The sequence below is a fragment of the Arvicola amphibius genome, chromosome 1 (assembly GCF_903992535.2).
Source record: "Arvicola amphibius chromosome 1, mArvAmp1.2, whole genome shotgun sequence".
Taxonomy (NCBI): domain Eukaryota; kingdom Metazoa; phylum Chordata; class Mammalia; order Rodentia; family Cricetidae; genus Arvicola; species Arvicola amphibius.
The window spans coordinates 194,846,449-194,859,091 of record NC_052047.1 but is presented as its reverse complement, the minus strand read 5'-3'; the positions used below and the strand labels follow the sequence as shown (position 1 = coordinate 194,859,091).

At 45.2% G+C, this 12,643-nt stretch overlaps 1 protein-coding gene and 1 long non-coding RNA gene across 4 annotated transcripts in view; one reads left to right on the top strand and one right to left on the bottom strand.

The window, feature by feature from the left end:
* Positions 1-12,643, bottom strand: part of Vti1a (vesicle transport through interaction with t-SNAREs 1A) — a 321,664-nt gene that overhangs the window by 80,237 nt on the left and 228,784 nt on the right. The window lies entirely within an intron of this gene.
* On the top strand, positions 5,143-11,240 carry LOC119799969. Its single transcript, XR_005282959.1, has 4 exons — positions 5,143-5,189; positions 5,367-5,676; positions 7,067-7,194; positions 7,478-11,240. It is a non-coding gene; the product is annotated as an uncharacterized LOC119799969 (long non-coding RNA).

The following is a 12,643-nucleotide window of genomic DNA, read 5'->3' as shown; positions in this document are numbered from 1 at the left end:
TCTGTTCATTAGGACTGGTGCACTCAGCGCTGTGGCCAACACTATTTGCCTGGTAACTCTTGAACTGGAAGGGGTCTTTTCTAGCTCATGGAAGGAGAGGGAAAAGTCATCCAATCCAGTACTTATGCATCAGGTATTTTCAACAGAAAATAGTTGAAGAAACCAATGTCTATTCACTGTGTCCCTGTAAACACTAAAGCCTCCATTAAGGACAACACACACACACACACACACACACACACACACACACACACACTAGACTGAATTAAAACTGGAATTTGCACCAGTGGTTTAACTTGGAACCAGATGCTTAATAACCTGCTAATAGTTCTGCCTTTGAGGTTTCTTGTGCTCCAAGTAGATTCCTTTCTTTATTTTTTCTTTTAATACCTGAACTGTCTAGCGACCCACCGGAAGCTCCTAGCAAACTCGGCTCTGAGTGTATCTTCTACCTCCCAAATGTAGGGCAAATAAAAGAAACTATCTGAAATCATTTGTTCTTGAATCTCCATTTGGTCCTGAGTGATTTGGTATACAGTGCACGACAAAGGAAGGGGAGGAGGAGAGCCCTGAGTGGGAGATGCCACTCATGAACCACACAGAGGCCTTGGAAAGTCTGAAGCCAAGTCTTTCCACCCATGTGCTCCAGACATGCGCATAAAGTCATAGACAAGACTTTATCATAAATCATTTAACAAGACTTTAACATAAATCAACAAGCAACATCCTAATCCATTCATGATTCAGAGTTTACAATTGTTTATCAGTGAGTTACTTTCTCCCCCAACCTCTTGGAGCCTCTAGACTTTCTAAACAGCAAAGCTCAGGGCAAGAAGAGGTGCAGGGGCATCGTTCTGAAGCTGTGTTTGGGTAGCAAGCCCAGACCTGTCATTCCACTGTGTTTACACAGTGTGCCAACCCATAGCCCCTGCTTTGCTTTTCTGGGCTCCAGTTTGTAGCCATGAGCACTGTGATGCATTAGTGCTCCCATGTCCAGCTCCTTCCCGTCCGGCCAGGCATCAGACTAACACAAGCGCGACACAGCTAAGAGCACCTTGTGTGTGTCTGTTGTTGCGCCGCACCAAGACTTACGGTATTATCTAGGACTGTTTCTCACTAAAGATGACATGAATTTTCTTTACCATATCTTTACCACGCCATGTCTGGAGGTCAGTGAAGGTGACTGAAGGTGCAGGGAGCACTGCAACAAGATGGCTGCCAAGGAGGAATGGGCAAGAGTGCCCCATGTCTTCAAATGGCTCCTGCTCTTTCCTGATCCCAAATGGAATCTCTCTTGATGCTGTGGACTCTTAGATAAATGGTGCATCCATTTCTCCCCTTGGGTAGCACCTTAGGGACCTATAACTTCTTCAATTTGGATCCCTAGGTGCTCTGCTCCCAGCTGGCGGGTTCCTGTACCGATTCCCACCCTTACTGTCGAGACTACCTCTTCACAAGTTTGCAGTATGCTTGACAAAGCAGCGTGCCTTTCCATGCTCAGCATCCTTACAAAGTAGTTAGCGGTTCAGAAATCTCTTCCCTGGGGTTAGCAGTCTGCCTCCAACAAGTCTGTAACACACTGGCCTTAGATATGTGCAACAGGTGACATCAAAATGCCCTGGAATGAGGCAGGGTAACCTGCCAAAACCTTCAGAAGCTCACTGCACCCTTGAAGTGGGTCATCCTCAGGAGCTGTTGCTTTTCATGTAGCCAGCAGGTGTGTGTCATCAAATAAATATCATAAACTGTCTTCTAGCCTGGAACAAATATCTGGTAAGGAAAAAAAAAAAAGCACACAGGCTTGCTGCCTACCGCGCCTGGTGGAGGGATGCCTCCTGGGATGCCCTTCCTTAACCACGTGAACAGCAGTATTTTGATGAACACAAGGTTTGCCATCCCTATTATTTCGGTCTTCTCTCCCATTTGTCTCTTCTCCTCATCCTCCCAGCTAAGATGTTTCCAAAAGAAAGCAGTCTCAGCTCCATAGCTCCCTACTAAGTGTTTAACCAAGAGGACCCTTCAAGTATGGTACCCCATAATTCCCCTCAAATTCTGTGAGGTTAAAAGACAATAATAGCGATAAGCAGGCTAACTGGTTTCCGTGGAACCTCCTGTCTCATCACCCTGGTTTACTGTTTAAATTATTGATGCCTCCTCCTTTATGTTGGAAGCATTCGGAGATGGTAAAATGTAACAGCTTACAGTTTGCATAGTTGTGTAATATCAGGCAGGAAGCTAGGAAATAACACATCCCAGTTCTCTTTGGATATACCTAAGCTTACCTCATTATTTTGTGGCCAAATACCAGATATCATCAAGCCCAAAATATTTTTAAAAAGCAGTTAACCCTGACTTCAAAGTTATGAGAAGAACTTACAATGGAGAACACATTTGCATCCTAATGTACTTGTCTTGTTTTCAAATTCATGTACATAACTTCCAACAACCCCTGAACCCCAGATGATTCCCAAGCATGGGCACTAAGTGCATCACGGGAGAAGGAAGTGAAGCTCACAGCAACCTCGGGAAAGGCGTGTGAATTACTATGATGCATGAAGGTTGTCTACCATGTCCATATGGTTCTCTGTGTTATTTTTCTGGTCGAATGCTGTTCCCCAAACTCTCAGATCACAATCAGTAGTGAGCTGTCACTGACTCAACCGCTTCCTTCCTGTCAACTAAACAATGGTCACCTCTTCCTGGATAGTATTATCAATAAGTTCATAGGTTTGAGGACTTCTTAAAGTTGCTCTCTTAGAAAATACTGGGCTACAAAAGCTACATAGCTCAGAAAGGGAATGAGAACAGGCTGACACTTGCGTAGGTACCAGACCTTGTAGATGGTGGGCTTTTTATTAAGTACTGAGAATTTGTAGACACTGGGCTTGCAGCACAAAAGGGAAAATAATTCCTTCTCCTAAGGACCCATATTTTAAACACAAGGTGTCAGTAAGCAGATAACCATCCACTGGCTTCGTATCCCTTGTTTGTCCAAAGAGCTTAGAACTAGAAGTGTTTCAGACTGTGGAATTAGGAGTTACCTTGGGAACAGGATTTACTGACATGTGTAATACATTTGTTTTATATGTTACATATATGTTCTATACACATAGTGTATCATACACTGTATACCCGTGGTAAGATGGCAATTTTACATAGAATGTTAATTTAGTGAATAAGCAGTTTCATGATATGGATGACTGGAAGTTTCCAAGTTTAAAGCATACTGGGTTTTAGTTTTGCTGGTCTGGGGTGCTCAAGCTATAACGTAATTTCAGACAGTGAGATGTGCAGGGGGAAGGTGTTGAGAAGGGAGAAGGGCACTGAGCATAAATGCATGCAGCACAGAGAACAGCAAACTGCTCAAAGCAGAGACAAACTGTCTATTGAGCTCCCAGAGGCCCTGTGTCCTTTTGAGCAATTCCTATAAAACTTAGTTAAGGTCAGGATTAAGTCTTCACGCGGCTGGGCTTCCTCAGATGGCAGTCTCTCATAGACTAGAGTTCTCAATGGAGGGATGCATTTCTGGGGCACAGCAACTAACAGGAAGAATGGAAGGAAGAAGAGACTCAAAGGTCTGGGAAGGACCTCTCAGTGATGTCACCACCTTGTGCCATGAGAAAGTGCATCTAGACCCAGCACTGACTTGCCCACGGGACACTTGCAGCAATCTTCCCCTTACTGAAGGTCAGGCCTGGTGAATGTGTTCCTGACAGTTTAAAAACCAAGGCACAGACAGAAACTATAACTGGTAATCTAAAGGAAACACACGCCTGGGGCACAGTCTGGCTTCTAAACACTTGTGCTTTGACTACATGTAGATGCGCACACGTTTCTGGAGGCTGACTGCATGGGAACGCAGCTGAGCCCCCAAGGCTGATGCACAGCAGGACGTGAAGCTGACTCTGACACTCAGTGCTTTGTCACTTGGAGCCAAGTTACGAACTCTTCTAATCCTTGTCCATAAAGCAAAACAGTAACACATCCCTTATGAGTCTGTTCTGAGTGTTAAAGGAAACCAAAGGAGACCATGATTACATAGCAATTAGTGCTTAAGTGCTCTTTAAAAAAAGGCAATTATGAGGAAAATAATCAATGATAATGATGATTCAGAAATGATTTACTTGGTTCTTCAGTTAGAAAACCGAGGAGGAGAGCCTTGGTACCAGAGAGCTAAGTGCAGAGGAACGAGCAATCTTTTCACAGTAAAGTCTGTGTGCAGCATGGTGGGGAGGCACAGGAATCAGGTAGGACGGAGGAACTCCTCCCTGAACCACTCCAGCAGTCTCAGTACACACAGAAGCAGACAGGGGCTCCCTGACCTGTGACAGCAATTGCAGATCTACGAGGAATCCAGAGCAGGGTATCATTGGCATGTGTGGCGTATGGGGGCTCTGCTTGGAGGCTTTCCCACACTTGGAACAGCTTTTGCTCCTCCTAGTTTAAAGCTGTGCAGCATCTGCCACCCTGAATTTAAAAACAACAACAGCAGAGCACACCTTGACAGTCCGCATCCATTACATCTGCATACAGCACAATGAGGTGTCATGCCTTCAAAACCCCCAGACTTGCACCCGTCTCCACTGGCATCAGAGGCAGACAAGTTCACGGGTTTTGAAGGAGTGGTGGAGAGAGAGGTGGAAGTGGAAAATTGGGGTGGGCATGGATGTCCTGATGCATGATTTTCTTAATCAGACCCATGCTGCATGTCAACACATGCATGTCACTGCAGGTTCTCTAGGGAGGAAAAGCCCCTCTGTACCCTATCCTATTCATTCTGTCATTTTTTCCCTTTCCTACTCTTAGGAGTATACCTTTGGCTGGATCTATGGAGAGGAAGAGAGAGGGAGAAAGAAGGAGAGAGAGAGAGAGAGAGAGAGAGAGAGAGGGTCTATATCATTTAGCCACATAGAGTCTTAAGTATAATGTGGTTGAGTGGAGGAGCCCTTCAAGTGAGATGTAGATTTTTCCTATCCACAACCATGAGGTTTTACTGAATACACATGCAAGGTATCGACCTTTGTTCTGCTTTTGCTGTAGGAATTCCTACTGCCAGTAGACTTGAAGTTACCTGCCCACTTGGGCTTGACTCTTAATACTATTTATGCCTATATAAAGCGCACTTCGGGCCTCTTTTCCAGCTGCAGGATTCGGTTGCTGTTCCCCGTTCCAGCAGAGGATTGTGATCTGTGAGTCTACCCCTAAATAAAAAACCCTCTATTATTCTCAATTCTGAGCTAGTGTGGAATTTCTTTTAAGCATCCTTCTTCATGCTTTGGTCTAATAAATAGAAATTCCAGAAGTAAAACTTTGGGTTGATATCTGGCCAGTCCAGTACAAAGTGACTCTTACAACATTTTTTGTAGGAACAGGAGAAGAATGAAGACAGCCAAAGAGAAAGATCACACCTAAATAAGACAGAGCTGTGCACAGGGCATGAAAGAAAAGCAACCTGGGAATGAGGAGCCCTTGGTTTCATAGGAAACCCAGGTACCCTTCTAAGTACTGGAAGAGTTTCAAGGCCAGAAGATCTGGGCTCTCTTCCTGGGCCGCAGCAGGGAGCCATCACACAATGTTTCCCAGTTCTCGACCCTAGAGAAGACAAATGAGACAGGTTTGGCTGGAGGGAAGGAGATGATGAGGATGAAGTTGCATGAAGAATAAAACCACACAGAGGTGAGTAACTGTGGGAAGACCCAAATGGTGCTGTGTGTGTCTCTCCTAAACTGTATCCTTCATCTGGTGAGAGCTTGTTTTACGCTGTTGTCCAGGGAGACAGCGTAAGCGATGGACCACAGAGCGCGAGGTGAGGGACTTGTACACTCGTCACTCTGTTGGCATCGTCTCTCTCCATCTTGTTCCTCACAGCATTCAAAACGGTTTACATGAGCACACACCAGTCATGTGTGAAAGGTCACCGTATTAGCCCCCTCTGCTTCCTCGGCTGGCGTTGCCCTTAACTTTACTGCATGACTAGCCTGTGACCCTGAAGCTCACCAGACCTGGGGACGTGATAGAGGAAGAGTTTTCCGTGAGAATTTGATATGCAAATACCAAGGATGTCTATTAGTAGTGGGAATGCTTTGTGCTCAATGCGTTAAACAAACACATTAACAAACACACTATGATTAAGGTATGAAGTCCAAGCTACATGGATGGGGCCCCTAAACCTTAACAGCAGGAAGTTCTTGGCCTAGTGAGCAAGGCTGCGCTCCGGTCCTAGAAACAGTAAGTAAACTTGTTAAACTGCCAATGTTCCAAATGACTCCCAGAAAGGGCCATTTTGCACAATTTGATGATTTGGGATTTTGTCAAATTACTGTCACCAGATATGCCCTATAATTAGGATAAACTATTTTAAAAGTTTAAAAATGAGGCTATTCATTAACTCATTGATTTTCTACAGATTGGGAACCTGAATTTAAATGATACCCAAAAATATAACTAGGTACACTCACAAAGAGAAGAATGGGCTATGAGTCTTGAAATGGAACACAGAAGTTAAAAATGCCATTACAGCTCAGATTCTCTGAGAACATTAAAACTGCCCATTAAATAAAAATCTAATAATTGGCCCACAGAATTGTGACATTTTGTAACCTGTACAGGAATGTAGGAAACTGTGGGAGAGAAGTTCTTTTGAGGTGGAATTTGATTTGCGGTGTAATATTATTCTAGAAGCCCCGGTCTCATACACACACTCACAAAAGGACAACAATGTGGACTGGCTAATGAAGCCACAGAAGCCTCAGAGAATCAGAGCACAGGCATATGACTCATGACTCCCCAAGGTGAGTTAGATTACTGCCTAATAGAAAAATCAGGCAAATACACAAACTCAGAGTAAACCCCAACCAGAAACTGGTTTCTTACTAGACATTGCTTAGAGACATGAGCAAGTCAGAATGACCTACCATTAACAGGCTTACTCTGCAGTACCACTAAATTAGCATGACATAGAAACGACAGGCAGGACAGAAACCTGAGGTCACCCAGCGCCCTCTATGTGTGGGGGATCATGTCATGTACTTTACAAGCATTAAAGGCATACTCCCTGTTCTCGAAGGACTGGGCATGGTGACAGTACACGAGACAGGCAGTTCTGATGTGGTCAACAGGAGCTGTAAGTCAAGGTACCCCGAGTCCAGCTTGTTAGCCTCATCTAGACACTTGAAGGCTCTGGAGCTGCTGTGGGTGAGTTTTTGATGGGGAAGAAAAAGAGGACAGCAAATGTTTAGCCCAGACAACCAGCAGAGTGAGATAAGAGCCAGAGGCACATCTCAGGAGTAAGATGGAGTTCAGTCTGGGTAGGGCTTACGAGAAGCAGGCAAGTGGTAGGAGAGACCACACAGGGGGCTAGGAGGGCAGCAGGGCCTGCTCACAGCACGTCACCACAGGCACTGCTGGGGGTTCTGTGAATAGGCAGAGAAACTTTCATCTCCACTTCTTTTTTTTTTTTTTAAATTCCCCAAGACAGAGAGTTTTGCTTTATAGCCCAGAATGGCCTGGAAGTCATGACCCTTCCACCTCAGCCTTCCGAGTGGTTGGGTTCATAGATATATACCGGCACACCTGACTCCTGCACAAGCGCATCAGTTAAAAGCACTAGCTGCTTTTCCAAAGGATCTGGCTCAATCTCTAGCACCCACATGGTGGCTAACAACCATCTACAGCTCCAGTTCCAGAGACCACCACCCTCTTCTGTCTTCTGTGTGCACCGTATGCATGTAATGTACAGACACACATACAGGCATAGCACCAATACTCAATATAATATGGATCCAGCTCTCTAGTCCTTTCAGCAAACCCATTGGCAGAAGAGGGGACACGCAAGAAAGGCCAATGACACTAGGGCCTGATGGAAAAGGAAATGAAGACAAGGAGTAACCAGGATTAGAGGAAGCCAGGGGAGAGGAGGTGACTGAGAAGGAGGAAGGAACACTCTGGAGAGATGGTGAAGGCTCCTTTCTCACCTTCCTAGTTTGAGTTCTAGGAAAGTTCCTATAGAGATCGACCACTGGCCACCATGGTGACTACACAAGCCTTGTCCCCATGAACTACCATGGACCCATGTAATAATCATGCAGCTTTGTAGCAGAGTATTGAATGCCAACGGGAAAGCTCACAGCAAACCAGCGGGGAGGCATGTGCAATGTGATCCGTCTTTCTTCAGTTCTCACTTGGAATATTTGGTGACTCTTCTGTTAAAAATATTGCTTAGTACTTCGAAGAAAGCATAGGATGCATTTCTTTGGAAACATCTCTGATAGCAATGAAACGAAGACAGGAGGAAGTTGGCAAGGCACAAAATATTCAAGCAGATGTTTCCATTTGGAGGACAGTCTTCTATGTAAGGATATATAAGACCTCAAGTGATAAAACAACAAAACCCCAGACCCCCCAACAATGAGACTACCCACAGACATCCTAAGTATATGCTGGCATTTGTCATCAAGACAACCTGCGCACATAAACCTGACATTCAACTTCTGACGGAATGCCAGGTACAGACTCTGGGCAAGGCATATCCATGGATGGTGGAAGCCCATTCCCTGCCACCCCCATGGAAACTCTTGAAACTTATTTTATATTTCAACCAATCCACAGTAACACAAATACCCAATATAACTTCCTACAATTATTCCATTTTGCTTGCAAGACTTTGCAAACCCTTTGTAACCCTGGCTAGTCCACTGGAAGGGCTGTAAACCCTGGCTAGCCCACCGGGACAGGGCTGTAACCCTGGCTAGCCCACCGGCAGGGCTGTAACCCTGGCTAGCCCACCGGCAGGGCTGTAACCTTGGCTAGCCCACTGGTAGGACCTTTGCAACGAATGAAGCCTTGAGACTTCATGGCTCACTTCCTGAGTATTATCACAGTAAAACTGACAGAAGACAAGGTAAACTCTTTGTACTGAAGGATGTTTCAACTCTTTTACTTAAATAACCTTCACCAGAGAAAAAGGGTGAAAAAGTTGAAGGCCAGGCATGGTTGTGCACACCTTTAATCCCAGTACTTGGGAGGCAGAGGCAGGCAGATCTCTCTGAGTTCGAGGCCAGCCTTGATTCAGGACAATCAGGGTTACATGGAAAACCCTGAATAGAGGGAAAAAAGTTTGGCTCCATAGTCTGAAGAGAGCAACCAAGAATATGGTCATAATTCTGCTCTAATCTGCCGCAGCTGCGAGTAGTGAACAAGGAAAATGCAGTTCTGTGGACTGGGCACACTTTCGTGGCCAATCTCAAACAAATCCGGAATTAAGATGTATCCCTTGCCATACTAGGACAATTCCAAAATTATCATTCAAAGCAATAGTAAATTATAGACGGGTTGTTTCACAACTTGAAAGTCAATAAAATGTCCAATTGTTTACATGCAAAATATACATAGAAAAGAGGGAAAGTCTAAATAAAAATGTTGATGGTGATTCAACAGGCTGAGTCAGAAAGGCTGATTGTATTGTATTGTATTTTCTTTTTATGGCTTTCTGTATTTTCAAGATAGACAATATGAAGAGGGTCAGAGGTTTTCAATTGTTCTTAAATTTCTCTTTTGTTACAAGTACTTCAACATGCTTGTCACATTCTGAATAAGACTATGACAGAGAGGTGGGACAGCGTCTCCTGGGAAGAGGTCAGCTTGCCCTACACCAGTCCTTACGTTGTCCCTGTGCTGTGAAAACCCAACAGCATCAAGGACAAAGCAAAACCCAACTCACCCCGCCCACTACAACACAACAAGCAAACACACAACCCTCCCAAAACCTAATGTAAATAAAGGGCTCTGAAGTTGAATCATGGAAGGACATGGTAGACTCGACTCCATGGGGAGAGCTTACAGTGCTTTGAGGGGACAGCCTTGTGCTGCTGGACTATTTCTGAGATGACAGAACAGGCCTAGGGTTGATATGTGACACATGGAGAGAAGACAGGACATTCCAGGAGCTGATAAAGTGCCAGAGTGAGAGTAAAAGCCCAAGTCTCCTCAGTGCAGGTAAGACTGGAGCACCTAGTCAGGCTTCAGACAGGACTGGAGCACCTAGTCAGGCTTCAGACAGGACTGGAGCACCTAGTCAGGCTTCAGGCAGAACTGAAACACCTAGTCAGGCTTCAGACAGGACTGGAGCACCTAGTCAGGCTTCAGACAGGACTGGAGCACCTAGTCAGGCTTCAGACAGGACTGGAGCACCTAGTCAGGCTTCAGGCAGAACTGAAACACCTAGTCAGGCTTCAGACAGGACTGGAGCACCTAGTCAGGCTTCAGGCAGAACTGAAGCACCTAGTCAGACTTCAGGCAGGTCTGGAGCACCTAGTCAGACTTCAGGTATGTCTGGATACTTAGTCAGGGTTCAGGCTGCAGTAATACAATAGGTGGCATGCCACAGAGTCTGTGAGAAAAGCCACCCAAATATTTACAAGAATCAAGATGTGTGCAGGTGTGGCTGAGTGTTCCTTAACAAAAAATGCTTGGGGGCTGGAGAGATGGCTCAGTGGTTAAGAGCGCTGCCTGCTCTTCCAAAGGTCCTGAGTTCAATTCCCAGCAACCACATGGTGGCTCACAACCATCTGTAATGGGGTCTGGTGCCCTCTGCTGGCCTGCAGGCATACATGCAGACAGAATATTGTATACATAATAAATAAATGAATTTAAAAAATGCTTGGGACCAGAGGTGTTTTAGAATTTGAGACTTTTGGGTCTTCTAATGTTTGCGTAAACTTACTGGATGAACAATTATAATCTGAAAGTAAAAAATCTGAGACCTTTAGAAGAATATCATATTCATGTTCAAGGTATCTGGATTTCAGGACATTCTAGAGTGTGTGTGGGGGAGCGGGAGATACATGCGTGTAACATGGGAAAGCCAGAGGACAACCTTAGTGTCATCCTTAGGAGCTGTCCACCTTAATTTTTGAGACAGGATCTCTCATGGACGTACAGTTCACCAAATAGGTGAGGTTGACCAATGAGCCTTAGGGATCTGCTTATCTCTGTCTGCCCAATGCTGGACACAAGTGCCTGCCACTGCCCTGACATTGAACTCGGATTCTGAGGATTGAACTCGGGCCCCCATCCTCAGCAGCAAGCGCTTTACTGAGCCGCTTCCCCAGGCGAGACTCTGGGATTTTCGAGATGCTCAACTTTGTCTTTCTCCTTAGTTAGAGACTGGGTTCACGGAGAAACCCAAGGGAGGTGGGATAGTCTGAGAGCTCCGTGCTACTGAAACAGGCCTAACGCAAAGGCACAACAGCTACTTAACCAGCACCCACTGGTTAACAGCCCTGTGCAACCACTGTCTTCTGCTACTGTTAATTTTGTTTTTGAAGTCAAATGAAATAAAGTAGCTGCAGAGTAATTAATGTGTCCAGTTCTTTATCCCACGGCTACGATGACTTGGTTGCCCTCCATGGTGCAGGATTCCTGAGAAGATGCTGGGAGAGCTTTGAAGCTACTCAAAGGCATGCTCTCAGGGGGTGGGGACTCCACATTAAAAACCCTAACCTGAATAGGCCTCTTAGCAGCACATCCGTTCACGATGATGTGAGAGATGAGATTAATTTGTAGTCTTTGCAATGATTGGCTAGGGAAGTGGAGTTCTATTAAAAAGCCTGTTACAGAAACAAATACTCGTCTTTATTTCTGATAGACTACCTAGCAGGAAAAGCAGCAGTTAGGAAACACACACACAGCTCCCCCAAGCACATCACAAACAGAAAGCAAAGAATGCTTTTCCTCAACAATTACAACACACTCATCGGATGGCCAGATTAATGTGGAGCTGCCCTCAATGAAGTCCAGTCTGTTGGTCCTGCTCATTTCCTTCACAACCCTTATGTGGGTGGGACAACTTTAGGGTTCTCTGGAACACAACTTGAGAATCACTATTTTATGTTCCTCTGAGGTTTGTGCACTGACTTCTTCCGTGGGAAATTTGATTGGTTTTTGCAGCATTCTTTGACAAACTAGAACGCGAAGGACTGCAGTCCTAGTTCTCCTGGAACTTCATTCTACATCGCAGCCGAGGATCTACCAAGTAGATAACGTGTAAACTGGGAAAGGGGATGTGATCAGCATGACCCCGCTACGTGGAAGAGAATGCGAGTGTGTGTTCCTCTGGGACAGTTCTATAAACATCATGGTGTCTAGATCCTAATGTCATGGGTACCACATAGGCAGGACTGAGGCAGTGAGTTCTCCCAGAGCAGTCTGACTAGACTCTTTTCAGGATGCATCCATTCATAGAATTATTATATCCATAAGGCATCACTGAATTTCCCATAGAAGACTTTAACCAGCCTCCTTCTTTATGAGTCTATCCTCTTAGACCTAAGAGCCTTGGCCAACATAAGCAGCTCTTAATGACCTCATGATCTCATCTTCATGTCCCGTAGGACTAGAAACTATTTGTATGCACACCACCAATGCCCTTGTGTTCTCTTGGACCAGCACACCTGCATCCACACCACCAATGTCCTTGTGTCCTCCTGGACCAGAAACATCTTTGTCCACACCACCAATGTCCTTGTGTCCTACAGTAAGTTGTGTGACCATTTGTCACACAGACACTAAACAGATACAAGTTAAGCCATACTGCTAGAACCACATCATCATGCAGGTTTAGTTTTAAGGCGATCCAAACTGCCTG